Source organism: Accipiter gentilis, chromosome 7 (genome assembly GCF_929443795.1).
Source record: "Accipiter gentilis chromosome 7, bAccGen1.1, whole genome shotgun sequence".
NCBI lineage: Eukaryota > Metazoa > Chordata > Aves > Accipitriformes > Accipitridae > Astur > Astur gentilis.
In genome coordinates this window covers 40,667,757-40,683,649 of record NC_064886.1, presented here as the reverse complement: position 1 = coordinate 40,683,649, position 15,893 = coordinate 40,667,757, and positions in this window count along the sequence as shown.

The following is a 15,893-nucleotide window of genomic DNA, read 5'->3' as shown; positions in this document are numbered from 1 at the left end:
GATCAAAGCCTAGAAAGGAGAAGAAAAGTTGGAAATAGTAGCCAGAATTACACATACATTTTCCAGTTTCTATCAAGTAGATAAGATCTTGAAAACATAGATGAGCAGGAAACAAAGAGCAGATACTGTATAGAGACATGAGGATGAGACAGAGGAATTATTACTGGGCAACGAAAGAACTTAGTGCAGAAGCTTGTCTCAAAGGACCACAGAAGGGAATCACTGCTCCAAAAGAAGGGGCTTATGAGACAGGGGTTTATAACCTTTCAAGATACTGCTTCCTTTGAGGGAGCAAGCCTGTGGTAGTCGTACCAAAGAAATCCCAAGTCGGATCCATAACCCACCGAGTCCAGGACTCAATGAGTATCCTGGTGCAACAGTCCAAACTGACAGTCCCTTAACAAACTTAAAGCAAAAGTCAACCCACAGTAAATTCGCACAATCTATTTCTGAGAAGAGATGCTCCCAGACCCCACTCCCAGCATCTCATGCACTTGGCATTGCTACAAATATGGTCACAGCCCAAAAGAACAGGAAGCTAGATGAAAATAAGGTGGGTGGACAGAGTTTACATGTACTTTCCTCACAAAACAGAAATTGCTTCTCTAGATAGAGCTGCATCATCCTACCAAACCACCCTTCTTAGACTGACCTCAGGTTTGTGCTTCCTTTTTGTGAGTGATGGGCCTCTTGGTCAGACATTAACACAGCTTTCAGAAGAGCTGCAGTATTTTTTCCTTGTCAGTACAGAGAGCCCAGCAAACATCATGAACATGTCCCTCAGGCTGGATTTATGTTGCTAAAGACTTCACGTCATGTCACCAGCTCATGGTAATACCACCCTTTTCTTCCTTATAGGTGCCCAAGAGGCCACAATGTGAACCTGTCAGGAGACTGATCTGGCTTTAAAATCAGGTGATTTTTAAGCTGGATCAGTTCCCTGATCCACTTTGCTGTATAACAAATTCCTTTGACAAAAGTGAGGGCAGGACAAAAGCAGGAACAAGTGAAAATGGAAGAAGAATCCAGAAGGGCAGGAATACAGTAATTTGGCATTACCACTGAATAAAGTAATTCAAGTCATAAAATGACAACAGAAATCTCATTACTGTGCCTTAGGCAGAATTAGGTATTAATACTGATGATAGGTAGTTGTGGAAAGCTGCTCGTGCCCTCAGCCTCAGAAGGCTTCAGCTTGAGAAACCCTCGAGAGTGCTACTGAATGCCTTGAACCAGAACATGCAGCCATTCTTTCTCAACATGGCAATGTTTAGAACATCTTAACATATATATGTAAAGCCCCTTAACTAAGATTTTTATATCCCAGCCTGATGCTCAAGATGTGTGTTAGCTCTGAAAACTCTCAGGTAAGGATTTCAGACTTCCATATTTTTTTAACTCCTCCTCTTTTCCTAAAGAGTCTAATGAGGAAAATATCTTCGAAATCCTGGAAAAGGACAGGCCTCCTGTGCCTATTCAGTAATGAGTCATGGGCCAAGTCTGCCAGTTTGTTAGTACATGGAGAGGGATTTCTGCTCCTGCCATGCAGTCTGAGAGTAGATAAGGAATTATGGCTAATTTAACAACATACCTGAATAAGCCAGAAGCAAGCAATGCAAAACTGTCAAAACTATAGATCTTCCTTGAATTTCCTCTAGAACTTCCCATGGGAGATTTTGCCAGCATGGAGGAATCCTCTGAAGAAAAGAAAAAAATGTGTGATTCACTTAAAAATCTCTCCTTTTAAACAAAGAACTGAATTACTCTGGGGACAGGTATTAGGCTAAAAACCATAACTCTACTGCTTCAGTATGTTAGTGTCTGAGAAAACAATTTATTCCTGTTGGCCAGGCAGGCTGGAAATTGCTAGAGAACAGGGAAGCTGCCCATGCAATGCTTTACAGGACCTAAAACTGGAAGCAAGGGAAGTATGATATTGCTAAAGAGGGAGAACCGACTTCATTTATTTTAAAACACAGACATATATTCAGCAGTATTATGACCCAGGATTATGACAGCTTTCTAAAATAAATGGGACATGGCTCTTCCCTACAAAAATCAGCAATGATATTGAGCAAGTGAAGCCAGCTGAAGATTGTTAAAGCATTCAGCATATCATCACATAGCCAGTGACAAGCTGTAGCTTCACTTGAGTTAGTAGCTTCTCAGGGTGCTGCATGTTGCTTTAGGGATGCCAGCCTGCCTAGAACTGATTGAGTAATGTACCAGCTCTGTACAACACAGGCATGCCTACAATTACTAAAATACTTTATCTACTTGGGAAAACCAAACAGTTTAAGGATACCTGTGTTAAGGGGAAAAAAGAGGGAATTTACAATAGGGACATGATTCTTGGGCTCAATGCAAGAATTACTAGGTGAAACTTTGTGGCCTCCATTATGTAAAAGGCACGTTAATGATCTCAGTGGCTTCAAAAAGTTAATGCACTGTAGGGAAAATGAGGAAATAGACTTCTGAAAACACACACACAGAAGAGCACTAAACAGATTCAACAGCTGTCATATTCAAGGTAAAGCAAAGAGATGATGCAGGCAGTGTTTCCACACTGATGCTTTCCTAAAAGCAGAACTGCAAGTTTTCTCTCTCAGACTAAACAGGACACAAGAACTGATTTGGACTCGAGCTGCATATCACGCACAGTAGAAAGATTGGTACAAAATGCATTCACCAGTATAATTTCAAAACCCCAGTATAATACATAGATTGCTCATCTAGTTTCTTTGGCTATTTATTTTATCACATATTAACAGACATTTCATATAAGCTTTTAAACATTGCTTTCAGTGGGAAGTTCACCTTCAAAAGCACATGGCACCATGTCTTTAAGAATTAGTAGGATGGTACATACACTACAGCAATGAAAAGGCAGTCAAATAAAATGATAGGATGCAGAAAATTTAACACAGGAAAATGTACATTGAACAAGAAGTTCCTAGAAAAAGTATTTGATACACCATCAGTTAACATTTAAATCACCAGCTTTTCTATTTATTCCTAATGCATATCATAGTGGGGAAAACACTTTTTTTCCTCCTCACTAACAATTGCAGGTGGTGCTTGCAAGCTTTGAAAATTTTATCTTTAAAGCTGTCACATATCTTCTCTCTTTTTACATAAGTGTTTTACTAGAGATAGATAGTCAGAGAAAGCTAACTTCTAACCTTGATTTTCTCTTTTTGCATTTAAATGCATAACTAAAAACATACCAGGTATTGGCTAGTTCTAGAAGCTCTCCAATCAAGAAATCTAAATACTGTGGTAGTTGAAAAACTGCCACACTATCAGTTTATATATCCATTAATCCCAATGAGCAGAGCCTACCAGCAAGCTAGGATTTATTTATTCTAGAAATTTATAAGTATTTTCTAACAACAAAACCATTTGAGAATTTTGGAATTTGTCAGCAAGGTGGCAGAATTTCTCAGATAAGTTACTTTTAATGAATTATTCACCAAAACTTCCCATATAATGAAGTAGAGAACAATTCTACATTGACAGGCAGAACTAGGATAACAATCTAATAGATATTTTTCATCTTTTGTTTCTACAAAATTACAAAGACTAGAAACATTCATATTCATATCCTTTATCGCTGCCTTTAGCACCACTATGACCCAAAGCAGATTTAACATACAGCATGTGATGAAACGTTTACTGACATAGCATTACATCACAAATTTTTACTTTTTTTCTGATAAAGCAAAAAACAGTTCTTACAAATTTAAAGTTAAATTACAACAAAATGTCTCTAAAATCTTCAGAAGACATTGTCACAGACTAGTTTGCCAACAGAGCATTCCTTCTAGCAGTCTTACCCCAGGGCCTATTCAAAGCTAATCAATCACTCTCTATCCTCATCATTTCCTTTTAAGCAATAGCTGGAAATAGCCCCATCTGCTTTAAAAATCAAAGAGCAGCAGCTGGTGATCAGTCCTCTTTATAGAAATCTCTGAGACTTAAGGATATTGTCCTGAGCAACTCAGTCAAAATTAATTATAACCTAGATGGAATTAATTAGAGGCTATCTTTATTTCATCTCCATTGTTGTGCAGACAATTGTTTAGCTATTCCTCACATGACTTGGTAATTACAGTAAGATGAAACCACTTAAAATGAAATGTCCTGAATGGGCTTTGATTTAGATTTACAAGAGTGTGTTTGTGGAGATTGAGGGAGAAAGAATGCTGTTTGTTAAAATATATAGCAGATCAACACACACACACACACAAAGATTTGTCAGTTCTTGTTATCACTCAGTTGTGGCATCAAAACAGAAAACTTACTTCAGAACAACACATTTTGGCAAATGTACATGAGAAACACAAAAAGCTGGTTATATATTTGGGAGAGCAAAGGCCCATAACTGTATGGGTGGTATAAATGAACAGGACTTCAATATGACTCAAATCATTCATATGGTTGAGAACTTGGTGTATCTGTTCTGAAATTAATCCATAACACAGCAAAGAAAAAAGAAGGTTATATCTATCCAGTGTATAAATATACACAACTATAATGGCATGCACGAGTGTGTAGATATGCTCTTATAATGTGTATTTATTTTACAGACACATTCACATACATGTGCTAACTGGGTAGCATGTTTTTTTTTTTCTTTTCTGCCAGCAGGCATTCATTTGCTATTTATTAGGTGTTCTTATAACATGATGATCAGATGTTAAAATACTTTGCAGCTGGACATGAGAAAGGTGCTGGTAATTCACCATACTTAGTGAGCAGATGTCTTAAAGTTAGAGGAAAATCCAGTCTTATATTCAGAAGTGGGGTTTTTTGTTAATTAGGAAGAAAAAAAAAGACTAGCTAGGAGCAAGTTATCTCTATCACAGAGAAACTTTGACAGAATTCTGTTGTAAGATTCAAAAGATTTTAGATTCAGGAAACCTTCCCCTTGTATTTGAAGGTGTAAGAAACTTCCTGAAGTCTGTCACATATGAGGAACCAATAGTTTTATCCTGCACTGTGGGAGTGACTTCCTCTAGGCACTTTAATACCAATCCTGATCAAATGGCTCTAATCAGCATTTCTACAACCTACTGTCAATGCAGGCATGTGCCTACAAGTGATGCAGAGGCTTCCCGGAGTTGTGGAGTTCAGAGATGGCTAAAAAGGAAGAGTCTCATCAGGACTGAAAAGAGACGGTGGCAGTTTTCCTATGTGGTTAGTAACTACTGCTCTCATTACTAACATCTTTGATTGGATTACATGAATCAGATTCTCTAGTTTGATGGTATAAAAAACATTTGAGAACAGCAAATCCATTGAAGTGACTTCTCTCTATAAACATAGAAATAACATGTTTATTGTTCTAAAATAATAATAATGTCTCTTGCATGTGGGCTTGTGGGAGGCTAAATGCAAGAAGACTCTCCCAATGGACACAAGTGCTTCATGCTTCCAGGTGTAATAAATAAAGTATCCCTTGTAACTGGCAAATGTATGCTTGACACTCCTGGGAATTAAGCTAAACTGAGTCTATAGCACAAAAGTGAAGGTGGAGCCGAATGCTTAATTTATGTAGTGCCTGCTGCTGGGAAGACCCAGAGGCCCTAGGTCATGAAGACACTATTTTTAGAGAGTGAAATCCTATGAAATTATCATGAGTTTCAGATGTATAATACATGAGGAGGCAGGGAGGTCCAGGTTCAATCTGGCTTTTCTTACACATAATGGTCCGTGACAGAATTTTTGCCTCATCAGTCATATGGCAATTTCAAGAGAAGGAAGGAAACAGCAAAGTGGTTCTTCTTGATAGCAGCAAACTGTTCTAAGTGGTCGGCTTTCTCCTTTCTGAAAAATTCACACACAGGAGCAATATGTTCAGAAAGTAAAAAATCAGTTAGTTCTTGGGACAGATTATAGTTGCAGGTGGAAGTGTTTCAGTGAGAGCCCTCCAAGGCATTCTAGATTAATCCAGAACTCTCTGAGAGCAATTCAAGTTAAAATGAACTCTGCACCAGTGCAGCCATCTCTGGTAATACACTACTGATTTTCACATGGATGTTATACTTAGTATTATGACTTCATATACTAAAATGTTGCTAGTTATACAAGACATATACAAAATGTTCAGAAGAATTTTAAACTGAAAAAATTACACAATTCCCTTATGGTTATCACAGGTATGCAGGAACAACTAACTGTAGCAGTAAATGAAATAAAATGTGAAGATGTGTAATTTCCTTAGACCCTAACAATCCTGTGACAATCTGACTTGATTTGGAAACACAGATTTTTCCCTTTTTTATCCTCTGGACAACAATTACTGTTTACTGAGTTGCTTCCCAGAAACATTGCAGTAAAATATTAAAACTACTGTAAGCAGGAAAAGGTCATCAATTAAATTATGTTCAGTAGAGCACAGAAAAACCTGATTAATCCAATTAAAATTAAATATATGTGGGTTTAAAAATGACATCTTCCCATTATGTAACTGGTTTAATGAATACGAATTTTAGTCTAAATCCAACCTGGCCACAAAAGGTTCTCCATAAATTAGCAAAAAATCTGTGATTTATTTGTGTGTGCAAAATCCTAAATATTTCACACACCATTGTTCAAAGGTATCTTTCTGTGATACAAGTCTCATTTTAATCTTAACAGCATAAGACAGACTATTTACAGTTCCTCCTGCTCTAGAAGAAGATTTTAAAACCTTGTGTCCCAACCAGCGACACTATAATTTCCCACATTTAATTAGAAAATAGATGAGATCAGTTTATTTAAACTGGTACTTGAAGTAAGCAATTAAGTGCTTCACTTAATAGGACTATGTGCTGTAAATCTGGCCTTTCATCACATGTACAGTTCCTAGCACAATAGATTTCTAGTACCAGACAGAAGCTTGCAGGCATTGCTTTAATAAAAATATGCTATTTAAGAATATTGTGATGTATTTCCACTGCCTCTGGGGGACTTACACTAATACAGTCTACTATCTGTCCTTATTACATAGAACTAAGTATGCAATCAATTGGCAATCTGTAGTGGATTATGAAAACATTCCAGATGGATGGGGATTTATCACAGTACTTTTCAGCAGCAGCTACTGTAATTTCCTAAGTTTGGGACACTGAATTTACAAGAATTTATTTCTTTGTCAGGTCGGTCTTCTGAGCGAGAATTTCCATTTCCTTTTACATCAGAGGCAACAGCTCAAGATGTAGCACAAAGCATCTGTGAGATAACACAATATTGCTACAGCAGACACGTCTTTGTGATCAGACACACAATAGGATGTGTGGGCTGAACGCTCCCTCAAGAAATGAAAATGCAATCAATTGACTTAGTTAATATTTTGCTCTATGGGAAAAACTCCATCAGACAGTCTGGAGTTTCATTAATGCGTGGCATTGCATGAGCTGCAGCAGCCTAAGCAAGAGAGAGCTGCTTCGTGTTTTATTCTCCCCTGTGCCAACTCTCCTTAGCAATTTGTGGGCAGGGGGGAGTTGTTAACCTTTCTAGCCTTGCCCTCCTGTGCTGCTGTGGTTAGGTAATGCAGAACAAAATGGGGCTGACATATCTGGAGCTGTGTCACAGATGGCTGTGCTATCACTGGGGCCTGTGGCCATGAGGAGGGAAAGCTCTCCTGGAAGCTGAATCCAGGCAACACCCAGAGGAGGCCAGCAGACCTTGGCAACGCATCACAGACAAGGGTAGGGGGTTTTGAACGCACCAATCTCTCAGGGACCATTCTTTAAGACATTCAAAAATGTTATTGTTGTGCACAGAGCTTAACAATGCAGTCTTTTTCTTTAGGGAGATAGGAACAAAATGTATGGAGAGCTCCTTCTGCTTTTGATTTTTTCAGCCATTTTGAAACTACCAGAACATGAGCTCCTGTTACGATGCACAGTGTCTATGCAGCAAACAGAGGGAGACACCATAGGAATAACCCCTCCTGTTATATCACCCTTCGGGGCAAATTCATACAGGTCCTTTTCTACAGTGGCAGTAAGTATCATTCTTCATTAGACTACCTAGGCTGATGTAGATAAAAAGTCACCTTCAAACAGCACTCATGTTATATAGCAGCTCTTATTCCATGGTCTCAAGACTTCTGTTTTCTCCCCTCAGCATAAATATACAAGAAAGCTACTGAAATGCATGGACGAGAATTATGTTCTGGTTTGTCTAGGTATACAGTTCCCTAGTAGTGAATAGCTTACTGCTTTTTCAATACACTCAGCAAGTATCAAAATTCTTGTGAAGGTTTATAAATGCATATTTGCATAGGCCACAGTTCAGCCAAGTAACCTAATACTCATGTGAACTACATGCCCTGCTTTAGGAATTTTCACTTTAATGTGACTTAAGATATGCATCTGACTGTAAAATAAAATATCTTTTTATTCTTGCAGCTATACCTAAACCTTCTGCTGATTCCCCCTCCTCTTTGGCACTTGCCACGCTCATTTATTTTCAGTTTGATAATTGCCCTCTTTACATTTCCTTCAACAGACCCCCACACATCCAGTGAATCTCCAGATTGCTTTTGCCATGTGTTAACATTAATAATTAATGAAACCAGCTGATTGTTTCAAGTGACCCATTATCATGTCAGGGCAGAGATGAACCAGAGAGAAGATAGGATTCATTTCTGAACCTCCAATTTCAGTATCAAAGTTCAAAATCAAAACACCATCAGCAGCATAAATCTATTTCTCTCCAGAGATCTAGTTTTTCTGAGAGGTAGCCAGAACAGCCCCACAGCCTGAAAAGCAGATATTACCATGCTTAGGGCTTTTTAAACATAAACTATTGTGTTCCTCTCCAGTATGTGACATTTCTCAGGGCTTTTCTGACACGACGTATCATCCAGGCATTTAATAATAATCAAGAAGAGAAAAAGAATGGGAAAAGGAAACATACATTAGCATGAAAGATTAAGGGAAATTAATATGTATAGGACACAAAAAAAGAATAAAATGCTGGTATACAATGGGATGCCACAGAGCAGAGTGGGAGGGCTTCTGTTCATTTAGTGTTGATATAATGGATTTAAATAAAATTGAATAAAATCCAATTTAAATGCTAGAATAAAAGGACTTGAACGACCAGCTAGGGAACAGAATGGGTTTCTACCTTTCAGAGGTCAGATCAATGGTTGACCGACAACAGCTGCAGATGGCCTGACAGCAGAAGCCTGCAAAAATAAAAAAAAACCAACAGGGTTAGATCAAGTCTGCTCGTCCTTTTCATCCCTTATTCTTTGCTGTTCTTCTAATTTAAAAGTTATCCTCTAGCACAAAAAAAGTACCTATCACAGATGTTTTAACAGAGTTGGTATCTTAATAATTTTTATCATGTCTCAAATTACTTTCATGTGCGTGATCCTAAGGCAGTACTATTCAATTTTACAAGAATAATTGATACTTCAGCAACCTGACAGTAATTCTCCTGCTGAGAAAAAGCAAACAAACAAATAAATGACAACTCATAAATTTATTCCAAGTCATGAGAAAAGCTTTACTGGAGATAGCACTGCAGAGCTTAATATCAGCCTGCTGTTAATGTAGGGCTCCCTGCTTTAAGATTATTTAAGGATGACTAACTCATGTTACATTTATTTCCTCTAAACTTGCCCTGGGCTACATGAAAAGCAGGAACCAGTTAACTATCTGGAGAAACTTTCAGACAGTGCCACAAATAAAACTTAGGAATTCAACAGCATACTTCTGTGGGATGCCATATCGCATGAAGTTATACCATGAGAAATGAAGACAAACCCAAACATGTAAAAATCACGTCTTTTCCAATGCCCTAGGTTATAAAACCACAGTAGTGTTCTAAGTGTGATAGCAATTCAGGGAAGGAAAAGTTGATATCTGAAGAGTTAGAAGTACAATATGCAATTGTGTAGGTTACACTGTTTTCAGTTGTGTCTACTTTCTATGTCCTTGCTTTAGTCAAAGCAAATATTTATCACTCACCACTCTTATAATTAGCCTTTACAGACTACAAGAGCTTTCTTAAGAGTCATCCTACTGCCACAGGATCAGTATGTTTTCCAGCAAATGACTCACTTTTTAATCCCCTACATGTAACAGTAGGGCATGAAAAAAAAAGTGCATTTATATTGTTTCTAGTTGGATGTGCAGCCAGAAATTGTACTGCTATGACTTCATTCTCACCAAGGGACTTGCTGTTACAGCAGGCTAGTCATGACAAAAGGGAAAACCTGTGCATGGTTATTTAAGGCAATCACTAAATCACTTTTGTGTTGCGTCTGATATTGATTCGCTCTTAACTGTGCTTGGCTTTCAGTAACCCTTATGTATGGTTGGCAATCTCATCCTGCCATGAGATGCATTAGGTATTGTGTAGTTAGGGACTGCATGTTCTTTGTTTAGGGTTCAAAGATTAGCCTTTAATGTAAATTACAGATATACTCTCTCTCTGCACAGGTTACAATAGCATGGATAAAACATGCCTAAATGAGATACTCCTGCATTTTGTCTTAATGGAGAATACCTAACCTACACTTTGATCTTCTGCTCCAAAAGATGGGCTGGAAACTCGAATATTCTGATTAAACACTTGGAGCAACCCTGTACTAGTTTAAGGAACAGCTAGGTGATTTATCATGCTGCTCCCAGCTCAAATGCAAATGAGACTATAATGCCATAATACAATGATACCTTAGACATTATGGTTCCATGGAGTCTTTTACTCACATAAATTAAGAGGAACTCTATGGTAAGCAAAAGACAAACATTTTATCTGCAACCTTAGTGGACTGTACATTTGAAGGTACTTATTACCCCCAAAGATGTAGGTACATTGTGATTCTTCTCTGCAGGAATGGGAACCAAGACCACCTCCAGGGATTTTCTGAGGAGTCTTCAAAACCCACTTCTTTATCATTTTAGAACAGCAGTTAGAAAAACACTTTGACCATAGAGTACCAGCAGCTGTCTATCTTCATTTTTCCTAGAAATGTTAAAAGTGAAAAAACCCTCTAGAAAGTTCCTTGCAAAGCAGCTGTGGATTATTTATGATGCCTTTACTACCCACAGTCTCAGATGCACTGTTTCACATTGAAGGAATATGGTTGACCCGTGAATGATCTATGAAAGAGACAGTCCTAGCAGTGCATTACTGAAAATGGGATCTATTGAGGGAAAAAAATTTAGATAGTGAGAGTCTGTTTCAAACAATAAAGTGCATTCAGTACTAATTAATCTATAAAGTTACAGTATGAACAGACTGGCTAGATCCTCTTTGGTTATTGTCCTACGTGCCAACACAGTGTTATTCAGGGCTACTGGATCAGTTTAAGTACATAACAGTGTGGTATATGACTACATTTCCTGGGGTTACATATGCACTTGACTTTCTGTGTACAAAAAACCTGACTCAAGCCTGTGCTAGGTTTGCAGTGCTGTTCTTCTCATGCATTTCTCACTTGTGTTTCAAAAAACTGGCTGAAGTTTCTGCTTTCAGATGTGCAGATTTTCCTTCAAAGCATTTTGCTTGCCCATTGCATTGTTACTGGAAGGGCACAGCAACTCTTTCTCACCCAAGATGAAGTAAAGAGAAGAAATAGCCTCAAAAATCAGACCTGTTGTCATGGAAACCAGAACAAGGATTTTCGAGGCCAAACTGGATGCATTTATAAATCAGAGATGAAGCAAATCCTATCCATGTATAACAATACATTAAGTGGAAAATGTCTTTATTATAGGAAGTCAGCTATTTACTAGCTCAACAAATGCTGCAGTGTAAAGCAGTACGTGAGTAATTATTTTCTATAATAAAATATGATCTTGTCAGAACGAGTGGTACATGTGTTTGAGAGAAAGGCAGTAGTAGCCATAGAAACAGCCTGCTCTTTCTGAGTGGCATAAGATATCGTCTAACACACAATTTTGGTGGTGGCCTCATGCTCCTGCCAGTCGTGTGGCTGCTTTTGAGTGTGAGGGGGTTTTTGGTGCACCTGAAGTCACTGGAACCAGCATGTTTTATTCTGTGCAACTCTACCACTTGGCAGGTACGCTAGCTCTGAAATGAGGTACCTAAGGGAGGGGGGGTTCCTTCTGTAGGATGAGAATAAAAGGTGGTTCCAGGGGTACTTGTAACAACAATGCTATTTTTTCCCTGTGTTGTTAGAAAGTGTATTGCTACACCACTTGAGTAAAATCAGGGACATTATGCCCTGCACTCTTTCAGTACTTGTACGGAAAATGTCTGCCACAGCATGCTTGCAGCAGGACTCCAACTAGCTAGAGAGATGACAAGAGAACTAACCTGCCTGAGGCCATAGAGCAAGACAAGGACAGACGTTGAAAAAAAATGTTTTTTTTTCATTTTTCACTCAGAGTTTTCCCACCTCTTAGTCCAGGAGCTTATTTTTCTTCCCCAGTGGCTCCCAACCATTTGCACAGAGTGTTTCTCTGCTCCACCTTCTTCCCTTCTGACGCTGCCTCGAATCTCCTCTTCGCCACGTCAGCTGCCAGCAGAGAGCCCAACATAAAGGTCTGGCAGAGCTTGTTGGTTTGCACTCTGATCTGTGACATATCTCCTGTTTAATGTTGGAAATCACTGCTTTAAACTGCAACTTGAGCCCTGTCTGGGGACACACACTCTCTGAGTCACCTCTAGCAGCAGATAACTTACACGGCAACCCTTCAAAGCTATCACAGGTCTCTGTTATGATCTTGATCTCACTGGTCCCTTACTCAGTATAAAAGCACGTTATCTTCTTGCTTGTGTAATGCATAATAGGGCCCAAGCTGTAAAAAGCCACTCTGACCTTCAAGACAGCTCATTATACTGTGGGTAATAGTTGGATTGACAGTTTAAGACCATTTGTTGTTAATGATAGTTTCACTCTAATGTAATAAAGTACAAAACTTGAAAACAGAAAATAAAGAGAAAGCTGGTATGTTGTGTTCTGGAGACCATGCATGAGAGACAGATCTGCCACACTTGTTTTGTGAAGGTACTGGACTACCCACACATGGGATAAACACAGAGATGGAAGCCATTTACTGCCCTACCTTTCTCCCAGAGCTTATGGCTCCAGTAGGCAGGACAGCTGGACCACATAGGAAGCTGTTCCAGAACCAGGCTTTTATAGCCCAAAGTTTTGAAAAAAACCTGTAACTGATTGGAGTAATCTGGCAATGCTGAAATGTACAGGGACGTGGCTGCATACTATTGCTGCAGCCATGAAGGCAGCAACTTCTGGGAAATGCATGTGGCAGGAACAGTTTAATCTCTCGCACTTGCATCTGGTCTCTCACCTTTTACCAGATACTGTTGGAGCAGAGATAGCAGCACTGAGCAGTCAGCAACAACTGGGTGCTCCCATAGACTGCACTGGTTTGGCAAGTATTGCTTTGGGCAATAACCATCCCATCATGGGCACTTGTTTACTCAGTGAAAGGTAAGCCAAGGACTTTGGACTCCAATAGACACAGTCCACTTAACCTGGACAGAACTATGGGAAGCAATCAAAAAGATGAGCTACTGTGAAAAATAAACTGCGCTGCACAAAAAGAAAATGAATAGATAAAATCCAGGCCAGGTGGTAGAGAAGAAGCTAGTGATATGGGAAAAGAAGCTGCAAGTAACAATTAAAGCTGTGCAATGCTAGTTGCACCAACACCCTAAAATTGCAAGAAATTTATTAGTTTACTTAATAGCTCTTAAAATCACACAACCCCTGATCATATTTCCATCACTTCTTTACAAAACCTGAGAGTTCACCATACAGCAGATGACAAAACACTGGTTTCTTGTTACATGGTGGGTGTAAATACTCGACACTGCCAAGAAACACAGCTGTCCTGCTGAAAAAGACTTCCTTCACCAGTAACTACAAATCTAAGATGTTTGTAAGGGTTTTTCTCCCACTGTTTGGAGAAAGAGAGAGAGTCTGTATGCATTAAAGAGGTGAACAAGGGTGAAAATGAGTTCAGGAACGTTACGGAGACTTTCCCATGTCCTACTCAAACACTTTTTTGTTTGCCAGATACAATGCTCTAAAATTGTTTGATTTTTTTTCACTCTTTCCACCATATTGTGTTTGCTGGTGTTAACACTTCCAGGGTTTTGGATCAGTAGACCAAACAGCCTGACCACAAGAACACAATTGTGATAGCACACTGTGAGACTATCTATGTTCATATCCAGTTCAAAAAATCTGGGCCATAGTGCTAGTATGTGTAATGTTGCCCATATTATGATTGAAATAGATGAAATGCAGGCCATGCTCTGAGGAAATGAGACCTTCTGTTTTCATCTGGAGCAAAAGGATCCTCTGCTTTTCATCCTGAAGTACTATATATGGAAACAGCTAAAGTTACGAATTGTCAGACTGTATGGAAAACTTCCTTCTTAGAACAAATACCTTGAACAAATTGTAAAATTCCTTTATGGAAAGCAGCCTTTTTAAAAAACAAAGCAAAACAAAAACAAACAAAAAAGAAACAGAAACAAGGACTGTTGCTATTCAGCGAGAGACAGAATTGTCCCATTTGACTCCTTTATTCAGTTACAGACTTGCTCTACTCCTCTACAGTTTTTACTAAACACAGATTGCCAACCTTTGCAAACAATACAAAAGAGTTAGGTAATGCAGTTAAGTAATCTGGCGTATTTAATTCAAAGTAGGCCTGGGCTAAGCAGAAGATAAACAGAAGTGGTTGTGTACAGTTTCTAAGCATCACAGATTGCATATTTCATGGAGAAGGTTCCCTTGTTAAGGATTATTGCCTTGTTAAATTTACTCTAGTTTATATGAAGGTTATAGCAGATGGTTTCTTAAAGTAAAAGATCTCATACGCCAACCTGGGCCATAGGTCTTGTTATGAAATAAGTTATAAATGCTGTATATCAAACTACACTAAAAGCATGTTAAAATGGCCAACATAAGCATCCCAAAGTGGGAAATGCTCAGGACAGCTTGTCAGCTAGTCTAATCACTGGATTAACCAGGAACTCTCTTTCTGAGTTTCAACAGGTACAGCTTCAGAGCAGCACAAGCCTGACATCTGGGACACGTGAAGGCCTTATAGTTTCCACCATCCAGCCTGCAGAATTGGAGAGGACTTCAGACATGCATCCTGACTAAATTCTCTCTGCCAAGTGAATTTCCCTTCAGTCCGAAGTAGATGGATATTCTTCCAGTTTAATGCACAATCGTATTTTTCAGTTGCATGAACAATCACAATTGTATGCACAGCAGGAGCAGCTCTATAAACAGTTATACTGCTTACGCGTATATCTTGTGAACATCTGACCCAAACTATATTCTCTCATATTTCAGCTGCCTTGCAATTCCTACATTCAATAAACTGAAAGCAAGCTGGCTTGTAAAAGACATTGGAATCAGCTTTTTCTTTATGTAAATCTCTCCTAAGAACAACAGTGAGTCCTAGTTCAACATTTTTGATTGTTTAACTATATTTAGGCTAACTGATAATTTGCAGTGTTTTTTATAAAGAAAATGTGGATAACAAGAGTAATGTCTTCCTCCAAGTTCTCCCAAAGTGGAAGCAACAAAAGTATCTCTTCTCCTCATTCCGGAGAGCTTGTTTTTAATTTCTTTTAGTTCTGTGGAGTTCAGAAGTCAGCATACTCAGCATCTCATATCTTCATTAGTGCTCCCTACCTAAGCCCTAGAATGTTTTCATACATAAATTATCCCACCTTTCGACTATTTGATCTAGGCATGTAATAATTCCACCTAGCTCTTCCTATGAAACAGCTCTGAACCATAGAATAATACAGGATGGAAAGTACCTCTGGATCCAACCCCCACTCAAAAGACATGCTACAGTATTTCAAGACTGTAGACAAGGCCAGGGCAGCCTAGAACTTCATATTCATATTCTCCCCTCACTATG